At 34.4% G+C, this 14,915-nt stretch overlaps 1 pseudogene; it reads right to left on the minus strand.

The window, feature by feature from the left end:
* Positions 1–1,517: 1,517 nt before the first annotated feature.
* LOC149534779 (uncharacterized) lies at positions 1,518–14,353 on the minus strand (annotated as a pseudogene).
* Positions 14,354–14,915: the final 562 nt, after the last annotated feature.

Below are 14,915 nucleotides of genomic sequence, written 5' to 3' on the forward strand. Positions count from 1 at the left end.
TCCGTCAAAATTTTGACCAAACTTGGTCGAAATGGCTCCCTCGATCGACCGGGATGCCAAACCCACGATGACATCCTAGTCAATGCTTTGGTCGAAAGTGTGACCAATGTTGATTAGCATTGGTTGAACTTTCAACCAATATGATTTGTTTAAAAAAAATTTACCTATAGATAAATATCCAAAGTAATCACCGAGTCAATGATTAGTTTGGATATTTATCTTCAGGTGTTATTGTTTGTTTGTCGGGTTATTTGGAGAGTTTTGGAATGAAAGTCTAAAAACTCCAACAACAAACCTAATTGGATAATTATAAAATGAAGAAGAATACTCATCTGGTAGCAATATCACATGAGATACAACATATTTGTCATGACTAACTGGGAACAATCAACTATGTAGGTGGCATCCATGGATGGAATTAAGGAAATGTTATTGATTTGAAAATCATTTGAACACACCTTGAAAGCTTGCACTAGGAATTTATCAAGTATCGTATGTAGTTACACAACCACCTTTTTGTTGTTCCACTACCACCCAAAAAATTATGCCCTTGCTCCCCATCCCAAAAACATGTCCCCTTGTTTCCCAATCAAGTAACTCTGGGGATCTACGATATAAATTTAAAACACTTCAGTGAGAACCAATAGAAGTCTGATACCACTTGTTTCATTCCTAAATGTGTCAAATAATAGGCATCAAATGTGAAATAATAAGAGCACCACCTCACCCATGAAGGAATGCACCTGCAAACTTATCTCTAATGCTAGAGTACTCATACAATAGCATTTCCTTGCATTTCATTGACAAATCAAATTTTTCAGGATACATCAATAAGGATTTTCCTTCAATATGTACTTGATGGGGAATGAAAACTCTAATTAAAACTATGAAAAATTCTTAAATGTAAGCTAACTTTGAAGAGCATAATGAGAGGAGGGAGGGGTAAATCAGTAATTCAAAACTTTTAAACTCGTAAAAGTTCTCTAAATCAATAGTTTAGAATAATATGTTGAGAAAATGCTCTAAAATACTCATTCTTTCCTACCTTGTGCCTACACGTTAAGTATACACATTCATTCTTTTCTACATTATGTCTACACATTAAGTATACTACAAGAATGTGATAAGAAAAATCATATGAATTGAAATAAAGAGCAATACAAGGGATGCAATTTACAAAAGATAAATTTTAACTCCAATCATATTTACTCCAACCTTAAAAATACTTTTACATTGTGCAACTTAACCAAAGAGTAAAATAAAGCATGCCCATGTCACTGTTCTCTACATAGATTTTATTATTTATGCTCTAATCTTTCCTAATTTAGATCTATTATAATATAAAATAACCACCTATTCAAAATTATTGGCATGGCTATCATACTTCAGTTGACAAGTTCAAAATATACCATCTAAACAACAATAGTAGTAGTAGTTGTAAAGATTGTCTAGCCATGACCATTAGGTAGTTCATGAATTGGCTGCAATGCAAGAACAAATAATATATTAAGATTCAATCAACTATCATCAATGAAAAAACAAATGTCATTAATATGTAAAGTTAGCATGGATTGATAATCTACTTTTGCAACTTCAAAATAAGTTGTATTCAACCAACCTTCCACCTTATCAATGTCGCTATCTCTGCACCAATGTAGACAACCTTTTTATAGGAAAAAAAAAAGATTTAAAAAGATTTGTACCAAAAAATTTTGCTTGCAGAGTTTGAAAGATTCTTGGATGGATCTTCTTCCACTTGGAGTTGACGACATCTCCTCCAATATCTTCCATGACTTCTTAATCACATTGAAGCAGTTTTCACTTTCACTCTATCAAAACTCAAAAACAAATCCTGAATTCATTGTATAGTGTATACAAATTTTTTGAATTATAAAAATAATGATGAGAAGGGGATTTTTTCACAACAAATCAAATCGTAATGTTGTTATCAGAATTCAACTATAAAGCACAAAGTTTTAAGTTAAACTATTTTTGTTTACGTAACTAAATCACTTATAGTATCAAGGAAATATGAAAATGAAAAGGAAAAAAAAATGATGATTTGTTGCTTTCAAAATGTAATTTGAAATGTTGATCAAATAAAAAGAACACATTATAACCCAAATTTTTCATTCTAATGTTATGAACTATGGAAGAAAGAATTGATGATACCCTTAAAATCATTTTAGACAATATTGTCAAAATGACTAGATCTACAATGAGATCAAAAGTCAAAATCATAGAAGATGATGAAAATGCACCAATTGCAATATGTGGATACTTGAGCCTAAACCAGACGGCTAACAATACATACCCATTATATATTTTAGACATAAAAACATGATTTCATCACTAGAATTTGAAGTTATAAGACAAAATTAGTGAAACAAACTTACTTCCACCATAAGATCCTCCAAACACAACTACTGGTGAATCCTCTACTATTAAATTCTTTTTTAGATCTGTAACCAATACAACAAAATTAGCCAAAGTTTGAAAGGTACTGAGATAGCCCATTATGTTAGCATTGTTGTAAGCTATTTCTTGACTCCCATATGGCATTGATTCTCCATAGTATTGATGCTGAAATCAAATCAATATAAACCCATAGTCAGATCTTCTTTTCCTAATCAAAGAAAAATAGTAACAGATAGGTTTCCATAGTTTATTCTAAAAACAAATTTATAGTTTTTTTTTTGTTTTTGCAATTGTCATGCCTATGAAAATATTCTCTAGATGTTTTATGATCACAACATGCTATTGTTTTGTTGGACCTAAAATTTTGATTTGGTTGAGTGGTTCATCAAAACCATTCTTATTAATCAGTACTAGTAAAGAAGAGGATCTTATGTTTGGTTTTGTACGAGTGATTCATCAAAGCCATTCTAATTAATGGCTACTACTAAAGGAAATAGCATGATTCTAGATGAATCATCTTAACAATTTCTTAGATTTTCATGACCTTGAGACATAATTGTTCTTCATATTTGAACTACAAACTTTAAACTTTGATTTGTTCCAATGAATCATCAAAACCATTCTAATTATTAGGTTCTATTAAAGAAGATAGTGTGATCTCAAATGAGTCATTATCTTAATGAGAAAAAATAAAAATCTTAGATTTTATGACCTCGAGATATCATTGTTCTATCAAATTTAAAAAACTTTGAAGCCTTGTTTTGTTTAATTGATTCATGAAAAACCATACTGAGAGATGAATCTTACTGAGGAAGATAGCTTGTTCTCAGATGAATCATCCTAATGAATCAAAACTTTAAACAAAAAATATATATAATCATTTTTTCTCATAATGGATAATAAGGTTTAGATCTAAGATGTTTTGAAGAAGCATTAATAAGACTTAGATCCAATATATTTTAAAGAAGAATTCATAATGTACACTTTCGAGATGTTTTATATAATAGTTACCTTTGTTTTTTATTTCTATAGATTTAATGACTATGCTCTTCTTTCCAGCTAGATTTTATCAATAGTGGAGTAGAAGTGTAGATCAAAGCAAAGAAGAATATACCTCAATGAAGACAAGAAGGGCCTTGAATTGAGAAGCAATGTCAAACATAAACCAAGTGCTTTGAGTAAACCATTAAATAAATCCATCATTCCCCATATACAGGAAGATGGGAGATTTGGAAGAAGCACCACCCCAATGTTTTAAATTGATGAGATATTTTTGTTGAAATGTGTCATAGTTGCGTGGAGTGAAGCTAAAATGATCCAAAGTTTGTGTGAAGTATTTGACATCATATTCTATAGATGGAGAAGAAGGAGTATGAGGAAGAGAAAACTTATTATTTCTTAGGATTTTATGAGCATGAGGAAGGGAAGAAGTAGTTACAACATGAATAGAGAGACCAAACAACTTGGATAATATTGGCAACTCATTATTGTTTGTTATAGCTCAATTGTTAGAGCACATCATCCTATGTTCATTGTATATTTTAAAACCCCTTTCCTCTCATCATAGTGCTAGTTTGTTATAGTGTGATTGGAGAGTACTAAACTCCCTGATAGAGTTTTCAGTGAAAAAACAAAAAACATTCTAGTAACACTTATCAAGTTATTAGTGGAACACGCCATTTGACACTTGTTGGTTCTATTCCTAATTTTTTGAAAATTTTTCTTAGAGTTTCAAAAGTAGTTCACAAGAGTATGATTTAGGGGAAGAAATCTCTTGTAACCTAATATACTATCTTCAATTTTTTATAAACACTAAGTGACTTTATGCAAGTCCAATTACTAAGAATTAAGACAAAAAAGTGTCAAGTTGCACAAATAAATGACTCCAATCTAACTTGACTGCTGCTAACACGACTTTATTTAATAACTACTAGCTAATAGAGATTCCACTGAACACTATGATAAAAAAGGGGACATTACAACACTGAAAACACACATAAAGAAGCTATGTCACAAACCCATTAGTGGAGTAGATAATAAGAGTACATCTAGTATAGTCCAATTGTATTTTCTCCTTGCATCCTTATGTAGAAGTAATATTTTAAATTCACAAGTTCAAGTTGCATTTTTTAAGTTGGAAGTTCATGCACATTGTGAAGCCATATGAATCGAAGTTAAGTAAAAATATACCAATAAATCTTACCTATTAAATTTTCAATGTTCCTAATATGTCCCATCAATCATGGAAGGTGGTCTCAATTTAATCTAACTGTAACTACAACAATGACCATAACACCAATAAAGAGAACCATAGTAGAATTAAAGAAGACATATCTAGTATTTCTCAATGTCATAATTTTCAAATACAAAGGATTTAATCTCAATGTCAAACCACATACTTGATCTCTGCAAGAGGAACCATGCAGATTTGATACATTTACGAAGATAATACTTACACAAAATGAAGCCCAATCATGCCAGACAAGTTGAGTATTGGGCCCTCCAGTTTGTTATTTGATATTTTTCTGATAGTGACACATTCAAAATGCACTTATAAGCAAAGACCTACAATGAATGAAATTGATTATTAATGAAGGTATGTTGGTTTGAGCTTCACTTGGTTTCGAGAATACTTTAATATTTTCTACTTAACAAGGCCAACCACGTGAAGATGGAAGCTTATATGGCCTCATCCCCCCTCCCCCTAACGTCAATCTAAAATTCTCCATTAACATCTAATTACTTCATTCATTCATTCATTCATTCATTCATCCATCCATTTATGAACTATAACATTCAATCAATACAATCACATAACATTCATTAATATGATATAAAATTCATTAATACACAATACTAATCAAGACTTCATTAACACATAAAAATATTCATTAACATGACATAAAAATCAATATTAATAGGTAAAATTTATAAATAATTACTTAAAACAATGTTCTTTCATTGTCCAAAAAATTTTATCGAACAAGGTAGAGCATTTTTTAAAAAACATTTTTCTTCTTAGCTTTCTTAAGGAAAAGGTTGATAGGAGCATCAATATCTTCCTCATTCTCCTCCTCTTGTGGCGCATCTAATGTCAAATTATGATGCCTCCTTCTATTTTGAGGAGCACGAGGCTGTTGCACTAAAGGGGGCTCTATTGAAATAACAAGTAAATGGGAACCAGTAGAATATAACATGCATTTTTGTTACCTAAAAATGCCACATCATGTACAATAACATTTTGATTGGTCACCACCTCAACATGTTGAACACTTTGAACATGCTCCACTCGTTCACCATGATGTTCAACATGCTCTAAAATATTCAAAAAAAGGTTAGACACAAAATTGCAATTGAAGATGTTAAATTCTATTCATAATTATGTAATTAATTTCCAATAGAAAATTAATACCTCCACCATGCACGCCATGGCCTTCATCATACGCAGGTTTTGTGATAAGATTTGAAGGCTATAGTGAAATGTTATGTGCATTGTTATCATAATTTGATATATAAAACAAAAATAATCAATCTATGTTCAAAATTAACACCAAACATGAAATTTGTATACCATTCAATCTGATTTAATTTTTATTTGACCAATTTACCTATGTGATGCAGGAGCATCCAGAGGTATAAGGGCAATCATGTGTCACCCACAAAAAATGTACTTAGACTTAGTTTCTGTTTCATGTGTTTTCATTTTTGGACACCCATTTGGGTCAAATAAAGGTTCCAACTCTCACAGTTCCACTATCAGTGTTCGTGTAAATCTCAAAAAATAGGAGTATGTAATTGAGCCATCATTTTGGTGAACTAGGAGATGTAAATTGGCTAGATGAATGTAATTGTGATTTAGAGCATTCTAGAAAAGAATTAGGTCAAAAGGCCCCACGGTTTGAGAGTTATAGCAAATTTTTGAGTTTTGGAGACCTCCTAAGAATGCTTCAAAGTCAAGTTAGGGGCATTAAATGACCTCAAAAAGGGCTGAAAATGGGGGATGAGCAAAGCTTTTCCATAGGGCTATAGAGCGCTTTGAGAGCTTTTCAAAAATGTAAACGGTTCGTCAATGGGAGCTACGGTTCAAAAGTTATGCCTCTCGAAAGTTCGATTACCATTTCTGGATTCTTCTAGATTTGTGCCGACTTCTAACGCAGCTTCTGTAGCCTTCTATTTGGTCGGTGGATGCCTACTAGCACTTTCTAGAATGTATTCCTAGTCCTTAACCCTCCGAGGTCTATTTAAGGAGATTCCTGGCATTGTAAAAGGCAGTTCAAGGTGGAGTTTGAGAGCAGGTACTGAAAGGAGAAATTATCTCCACATTTATGCTATTGTAAGCCCTTAGGGAATGTTTTGAAGTTTATTTTCTCTGTATTGGATGTACTAGCTTATTTTTTAGTTAATACAATTCCCCTTTTCTGTTGTGTCCATTCTATTCTTGGGTTGTGTACCCATCAAGTGGTATCAGAGCTTAGTTTTCTTGAGTGTGTAGATAGAGCGCCGACTGTGAGGTAGTTTGCACCAGGAATGTGTGGTTGTGGGTTCAAGTTAGAAGATACCTCCATGAAGAGAGCATGGTGGAAGGGCCAGAGCTATTAATCCTAAGGAGGTTAGAGCCCTCCAAAGGTAGGTACAAGCATTGCAAGAGGAGCTTGGTAGAGGAGCAAATGTTTTCGCAGGTGATGACAGTGAGGATGACAATGAAGAAGAAGAAATGGGACCAGAAGGGGAATTTGATGGGGAAGTTCTGAATCATGCAGAGGAAAGGCTTTTTAGGGCCATTACTAACTTTGGGAAAAGACCTACAATTGAAGTGGGTGTATTTTCAGGAAATATGAAACCAAATGAGTTGATCAATTGGACAAACTGGAAGAATACTTTGAGTATGAGGATATCAGGGACCCAAATAGGGTTAAGTTTGCAAAGGCCAAACTGAAAGGCCATGCTAAAATTTGGTGGCAAGAGATTCAATTGGAAAGAAACAGAAGAGGAAAGGAGAAGATCACAAGATGGGATCGCATGGTGGACAAATTGAAGAAGCAGTTCATTCTTGTGGACTATGAGCTTGATTTGTTTAAGAAGATGCATGGGTTAAACAAGCAGGAAGATCAGTGCAAGAATATACTGAGGAATTTTACCGACTCTTGATTAGAGTGGGGCATGCAGAAGAAAATAAGGAGAAGGTTTCTCGTTATATCAGTGGGTTGCGACCTAGCATCCAGGAGGAATTAAGTTTGGTAAGAATGACCAGCATTGAAAAGGCATACCAATTTTCCCTATGAGTTGAAGAGAAGCTGAATAAAAGGTTTGAAGGAAGACAAAGAGGGCGCGGTTAAGGAGGAAGGGGCAGCGGTAGATCATCTGGAGGCCACAATGAAACCCAAAATAAAAATGAAGATGTGGGTACTAGCAAGAACCAGAGGAATGAGAGTTTCAACCGCTCCCATGATCAAGACTTTGGAAATCAGAGAGGAAGAGGTAGAGGACGTGGACAAGGAAGAGGAGGCTTCTGTGGTACCTATTTCCATTGCAATGAAGAAGGTCATCGTGCCTTTGAATGCCCTCAACGATAAGGAAGGACATATAGGAGAGCTAAGGGCCAAGCTAGGGTTGCTCATGTGGATGAGGATGCACAATCATCACATTCAGAGGATGCAAAAAGAGGAGAGACCTTGGTAAATGAAAGAGTCCTACTAAGTGGTGAGATTGAACTAGGACAATAGAGGAGTTTGTTCTGTACCAGATGCAAGTGTGAGGATAAATGTTGTGACGTGATCATTGATGGTGGTAGCACTGATAACTTGGTATTAGAAGAGATGGTCTCTAAGATGAAGCTTAAGAGGGAGAAACATCCCCAGCCCTATTGGATTTCTTGGGTAAAAGATGATCATAAGGTCCTGGTAAGTGAACAATGTTTAGTGAAATTCAAAATTGGGAGTTACCATGATGAAGTTCTCTGTGGTGTTATTCCGATGGATGTTTGCCATCTATTTTTGGGTAGACCATGTAAGTTTGATAGACATGCAGTACATGATGGACATGCAAACACATACTCTCTGACAAAGGATGGAATTCGCCACAAATTGAAGCTCGTGAAAATTGAAGGTGAAAAGGTATGTAGCAGTGCTAGGATTTGTCTTGTTGATGGAAGGAAGTTTTTAGATGGCATGAAACATCAGCATATGTGCTATGCTTTAATTCCTAGGAAAGATAAAGAAGGTAGTAGTGAAATACCACTTGAAGTTTCAGATTTACTAGGGGAGTTTGGAGATATTATCTGTGATAATGTTCTAGATGGATTGCCACCAGTAAGGCAAATCAGTCATTAGATAGATCTGATTCCAGGAGCTAGTTTTCCTAATAAGGCTACTCACAGGATGACTCCTACTGAAACAGAGGAGCTAAATAGACAAGTTCAGGAGCTATTGAGGAAGGGCTTGATTCGAGAGAGCTTGAGTCCATGTGTAGTACCTACAGTACTCGCACCAAAGAAGGATGGAGAGTGGAGGATGTGTACAGATTCTCGAGCTATAAATAGGATAACCATCAAGTACCAATTTTGTTTGCCAAGGATGGATGATCTTATGGACTGCTTGAGTGGAGCTCGGTACTTCAAAAAGATAGATCTGAAGAGTGGTTATCACCAGATACAGATTTGAGAAGGAGATGAGTGGAAAACGGCTTTCAAGACCAAGGAGGGTCTTTATGAGTGGTTAGTCATGCCCTTTGGATTGACGAATGCCCCAAGCACCTTCATGCGGCTCATAAATGAGGTACTTAAGAAGTTCTTGGGAAAATTTTTTATTGTTTATTTGGATGATATTTTAATTTTCAGCAAGACTTTGGAAGAACATTTACTACATATTCGTAGTGTCCTTGAAAGGCTAAGGGAAGAGAAACTGTTAATTAATCTGAAGAAGTGTATCTTTGCAAAAAGGGAGTTAGTCTATTTGGGGTTTGTTATATCACCCGAAGGTCTCAAAATGGATCCAGAGAAGGTAAAAGCCATCTTGGAATGACCTACTCCAAGGTCTGCTACTGAGGTAAGATCATTTCATGGTTTGGTTAGTTTTTACAGGAAGTTTATTAAGAATTTCAGTGGCATATGTGCACCCCTAACTGATACAATAAGAGTGGATAGAAAAGAGTTCAAATGGACTGCAACAGCTGCGAAAAGTTTTGAATTGCTGAAGAAGAAGGTAACAGAACAACCTGTGTTGGCACTTCCAGATTTTAGAAAGGTTTTCCAGGTGGATTGTGATGCCAGTGGTAGTGCTATTAGGGATGTATTAAGCCAAGAATGCAAGCCTATTGCATATTTTAGTGAAAAATTGAATGATGCAAAGAAGAAGTATTCTGTTTATAATCAAGAGTTCTGTGCAATAGTTCAGGCCTTAAAGAAATGGAGGCATTATTTATTGCCCAAGAAATTTGTTTTGTATATTGATCATTAGGCATTACAGTACCTAAATAGCCAAGGTAAATTGAATCAGAGGCATATGAAGTGGGTAGAGTTCTTGCAAAGTTATACATTTGTGTTGAAGCATAGAAGTGGAAAATCTAACAGGGTTGCAGATGCACTAAGTAGGAGACAGTTGTTGCTTACAGTAATGCAGGTTGAAGTAGTTGGGTTTGATAAACTCAAGAATTTGTACCCCGAGGATCTTGATTTTGCTGAAGCATGGAAAGCTTGTAAAGAACCTGTTGCTGTAGATAGAACCAAGTGGTTAGAATATTTGATTCAGGATGGCATGCTGTTCAAGGGTAGTCAATTGTGCATTCCAAGGAGTTCCATGAGGGAAAATATGATTAAGGAGAAACATAGTGGAGGGATGGCAGGACATTTTGGTCAAGATAAGACCATTTCCATTCTTAGAGAACATTATTTTTGGCCTCAAATTTCACAGGATTTGAAGAAGTTTGTACAGAGTTGCCAGGTTTGTCAAGTTGCCAAGGGATTTAGTCACAATACTGGCCTATATCAGCCATTGCATGTTCCATCAGGGCCATGGGAGGACATAAGTATGGATTTTGTTCTTGGATTTCCAAGGACACAAAGGGGTAATGACTCAGTATTTGTGGTGGTTGATAGGTTCTCCAAAGTGGCACATTTCATTCCATGCCACAAAACTCATGATGTTGTCCATATTGCAGACTTATTTTTCAAAGAGGTGGTAAGACTACATGGACTTCCAAGGAGTATAGTTTCTGACAGAGATACTAAATTTGTGGGGTATTTCTGGAGGACATTGTGGAAAAAGTTGAGAACAGACTTGAAATTCAGTTCCACGCATCACCCACAAACTGACGGCCAAATAGAAGTGGTAAATAGAAGTCTGGGCAATTTGCTGAGATGTTTAGTTGGGGATAAGCCCAAGGGATGGGATTTGATTCTACCACAAGCAGAGTTTTCTTACAATAACTCTATAAATAGAAGTACTAGAAAATCACCATTCCAAATTGTATATGGGAATAGCCCAAGGATTGCACCAGAATTGAGGAAGATAAAGCAAGGGGAGAGGACAAGTGTTGAAGCTGAGGAATTTGCTGAACATATCAAGCATCTACATGAGGAGGTTCAAGCACACATTACCAAGATGAATCAAGAGTATAAAGCTAGGGCTGATCAAAGGAGAAGACATAAGGAATTCCAAGTAGGGGATCTAGTCATGGTGCACTTACAAAAAGAAAGATTTCCAGCCGGTACTTACAACAAGCTAAAAATGAAGAAATTTGGCCCCTGCAAAATTTTGAAGAAACATGACTCAGGAAATGCATATGAAGTGGAGCTGCCAGATGGTATTCACATTTCTCCCATTTTCAACATTGCAGATTTAACAGAGTATCATGATGATGGTGCAAATGAGGAGCTGGTGTTAGAGCCATGTCCAATTCCAACTTCTAACAAGGAGATAGAATACATTCTAGATCATCGTGTGGGTAGGAGTACCAGAAACAGGCAATATGAAGAGTATTTGGTCAAATGGAAAGTACAACCAATCGAGGACTCAACTTGGATTTCAGAAGCTGAGGTTTCCCATTTGGGATTTCCTCTACCATTCATAAAGTGACAGGGTCACTTTTCAATCTACCTTGGGTGTCTGATGTAGGAGCATCTAGAGGTATAAGGGCAATCCTATGTCACCCAAAAAAAAATGTACTTAGACTTAGTTTTTGTTTCATGTGTTTTCATTTTTGGACACCCATTTGGGTCAAATAAAGGTTCCAACTCTCACAGTTCCACTATCAGTGTTCGTGTAAATCTCAAAAAAATAGGAGTATGTAATTGAGCCATCATTTTGGTGAACTAGGAGGTGTAAATTGGCTAGATGAATGTAATTGTGATTTAGAGCATTCCAGAAAAAGAATTAGGTCAAAAGGCTCCACGGTTTGAGAGTTATAGCAGTTTTTTGAGTTTTGGAGACCTCCTAAGAATTCTTCAAAGTCAAGTTAAGGGCATTAAATGACCTCAAAAAGAGCCAAAAAATGTTGGATGAGAAAATCTTGTTTATAGGGCTATAGAGCGCTTCGAGAGCTTTTCAAAAATGTAAACGATTTTTCAATCGGAGCTACGGTTCAAAAGTTATGCCTCCCGAAAGTTCGGTTACCATTTTTGGATTCTTCTAGATTTGCGCCGACTTCTAACACAGCTTTTGTAGCCTTCTATTTGGTTGATGGATGCCTACTAGCACCTTCTAGAATATATTCCTAGTCCTTAACCCTTTGGGGTCTATTTAAGGAGATTCCTGACATTGTAAAAGGCAGTTCGGGGTGGAGTTTGAGAGGAGGTACTGAAAGGAGAAATTATCTCCACATTTATGCTATTGTAAGCCCTTAGGGCATGTTTTGAAGTTTATTTTCTCTATACTGGATGTACTAGCTTATTTTTCAGTTAATACAATTCTCCTTTTCTGTTGTGTCCATTCTGTTCTTGGGTTGTGTACCCATCACTATGTTTGATCTCATGCATCATATTCTTTGATATGGCTTTCATATTCTTGGCGTAGCCATGTAGCCATGACTTTATAGCCTTTCTTTAAGGTAATTTTTATGTGTTCATCTGTGGGCTCTACATTGAATTTTGTGCCCTATATTTTTTGCTTAATAATGTTAGTTTTTCATGTATGATTTGATCAAACAAAATTGTTTGCAACATTATATTTTTTATTTTATTTATGAAATTCCATTGCTGCTACTCTCAAGTCAAGAGTAAAGTTTCACATAGCCACCAGAGCTAAGTTTGTGTTGGCCAACCTTTTATACTCTCACTTCTATAACTTTTGACATGTCCTACAATCTATGAAATTTTTGAAACAAGTTATCTATTATATAAATAAAATTATCACTAATTAGTGCATGATTACAATCTACTTAATACTATCATGACATATCTTTTTTGGTCGTCTGTTGGTTGAATTCCTCTACCCTTTAGCCTTTTCTCTTTTGCATCTTCTATTATTTCATTCCACTCCATCAATGGAATCATAAGAGGACACTCATACTTTGTGTTAACCTTTAGAGCCCTTCTATATTGGTCCCTCATAGTTTTTATATGTTTGGATGCTCTTTAAGAAGTAGGGCACAGTCAAAAATGTTTTTTTCCAAAGAGGTCCTCAAAAGATGTAACGAGATAATTTAAGACCCTATTTATTTCACCTTTTTGGAAAAAATAAAATTGTTAGATCAATAAATTTAATATAGTACAATAAATAAAAGAAAAGAAAAATATTGTAGTAATGATATGAAACTACGTACCTTTTATTTATGGTGGGTCCAAATAGCTTCAATGCCATTTCAAAAAAAAGTATCATAGAAAACATCATGGAACTATTAGTCCAAAATGAGTTATGTATAAGTAAACTACTATTACATTGTAAATAATAACAATTTTAAAGCACCTAGAAGCTTTGGTACTTTTAATGAAAACATAGTTTTCTTGTTCAACAAAAATGACCCCACAAATGAACAAGTACTAGTAACACAGGATGATCTAGGAAACGGTTGAGCTTCACTAGTAGTAGTCATTGTTCTTGTATCAACTATAGGTGTATCTATTAGTGCACAAAATAGGTCCATGAGTATAAAATCAACCTAACAAAAAAAAATGCATGATTAGCACATAACAAAATATAGCAAAACAAAGTTTTACTAGTTGTACTTGGTGTAGAAGATGTATGCAAGATCCTTGTTGTCGATAATGTAGTCAGCAATATTGAATCAGTTACTAAAGGAGGCATTCACACTTCATAATGATCTAAAGAATACATTGTTAGAAAAAAAAATTTAATGGATAAAGATCAAATGGGATATTAGCAAGAAGCATCCCAAAGGTTAAATGAATGGTTAAAGGTTTAAGGATTATTTACATGAAGGTTGTGTGTTCAACCCTCACCATATTGACCACATGGTCTCACAAGTGTCAAAAAATCCTATAAGAAGAACACATAATATTTTAGATCTTGATCCATAAGATAGTTTAAAATATACACATCTATTGAACTTTTATTATTTCTTAAGATTAATTATCGCTTACCTTTATACAATTGACTCTATGTATCATTTCATCTTTGAGTGCCTCTGTCTCCTCAATTTTTTTGTTCCAGGAAAAGGGTAAGAATTTCATTACTATATTTTTTATTATCTCAGTAGCCATGAAGAATGGTTAGCACTACATGTGATGTCATTTAAAAATGACACCTTAATTCAGGTTGCATTTGATCTATTGGCATTTTTTCTTTTTCCTATCAATCAGTATCAAGTTGTGACATCAATATCAATAAAATTCCATCAAAATAACTTCAAATCCATAAATAAAAGAACATAATAATATGAAATTTGTTTTTATATAATTTTTCCAATTATTTTAATTAAGGTTTACCTTTGTCGAAGAAGGTGTATAAGGAACATCTCTACCTGTATCTTGTGGTGGATCCATCTCGTCCTATGAGAAAGATTAATAATTCTTAGCAATCTGCAATAAAATGAAAGTAATAAAATTAGCAAAAATATTTATTAATAAAATATTAGATTGTCTATTGGAGTCAATATTAATTAGAGGAAATTAGTTTAAATGTTGTACTAGCTAATCCCATGATAGTGAATTTTATTGTATCTATAGGATTCAAATTGTAATCTATCAAAAGATCTTCCCCTACACTTATTGATTTTATCACACATACAAAAACATGATTTTCCTCGTGTGCCTCAAATATACAATTTGGCCACTTATTAGTTGACATACATTGAAAAATATTTACAAATATTGCAATATTCCCTGTTACTTTTGGTCTTCCATCAATATACATAGTGAGCCTCTTACTTTGATCATTTTCTTTGCATTGTATATAATTTGGTGACGATGCATACCTATGCATACTTTTTGATATTTGTAATTGTAATAAGGTCTTACATACTCCATCAATTCAATAACTTTATTATAATTGACCTTTATGTCATATATAGAAAATAGGCCCCAACCATGTAATGAAGATAGAGCT

This window comes from Cupressus sempervirens, chromosome 10 (genome assembly GCF_028749045.1).
Source record: "Cupressus sempervirens isolate cs-2001-9-10 chromosome 10, ASM2874904v1, whole genome shotgun sequence".
Lineage (NCBI taxonomy): Eukaryota > Viridiplantae > Streptophyta > Pinopsida > Cupressales > Cupressaceae > Cupressus > Cupressus sempervirens.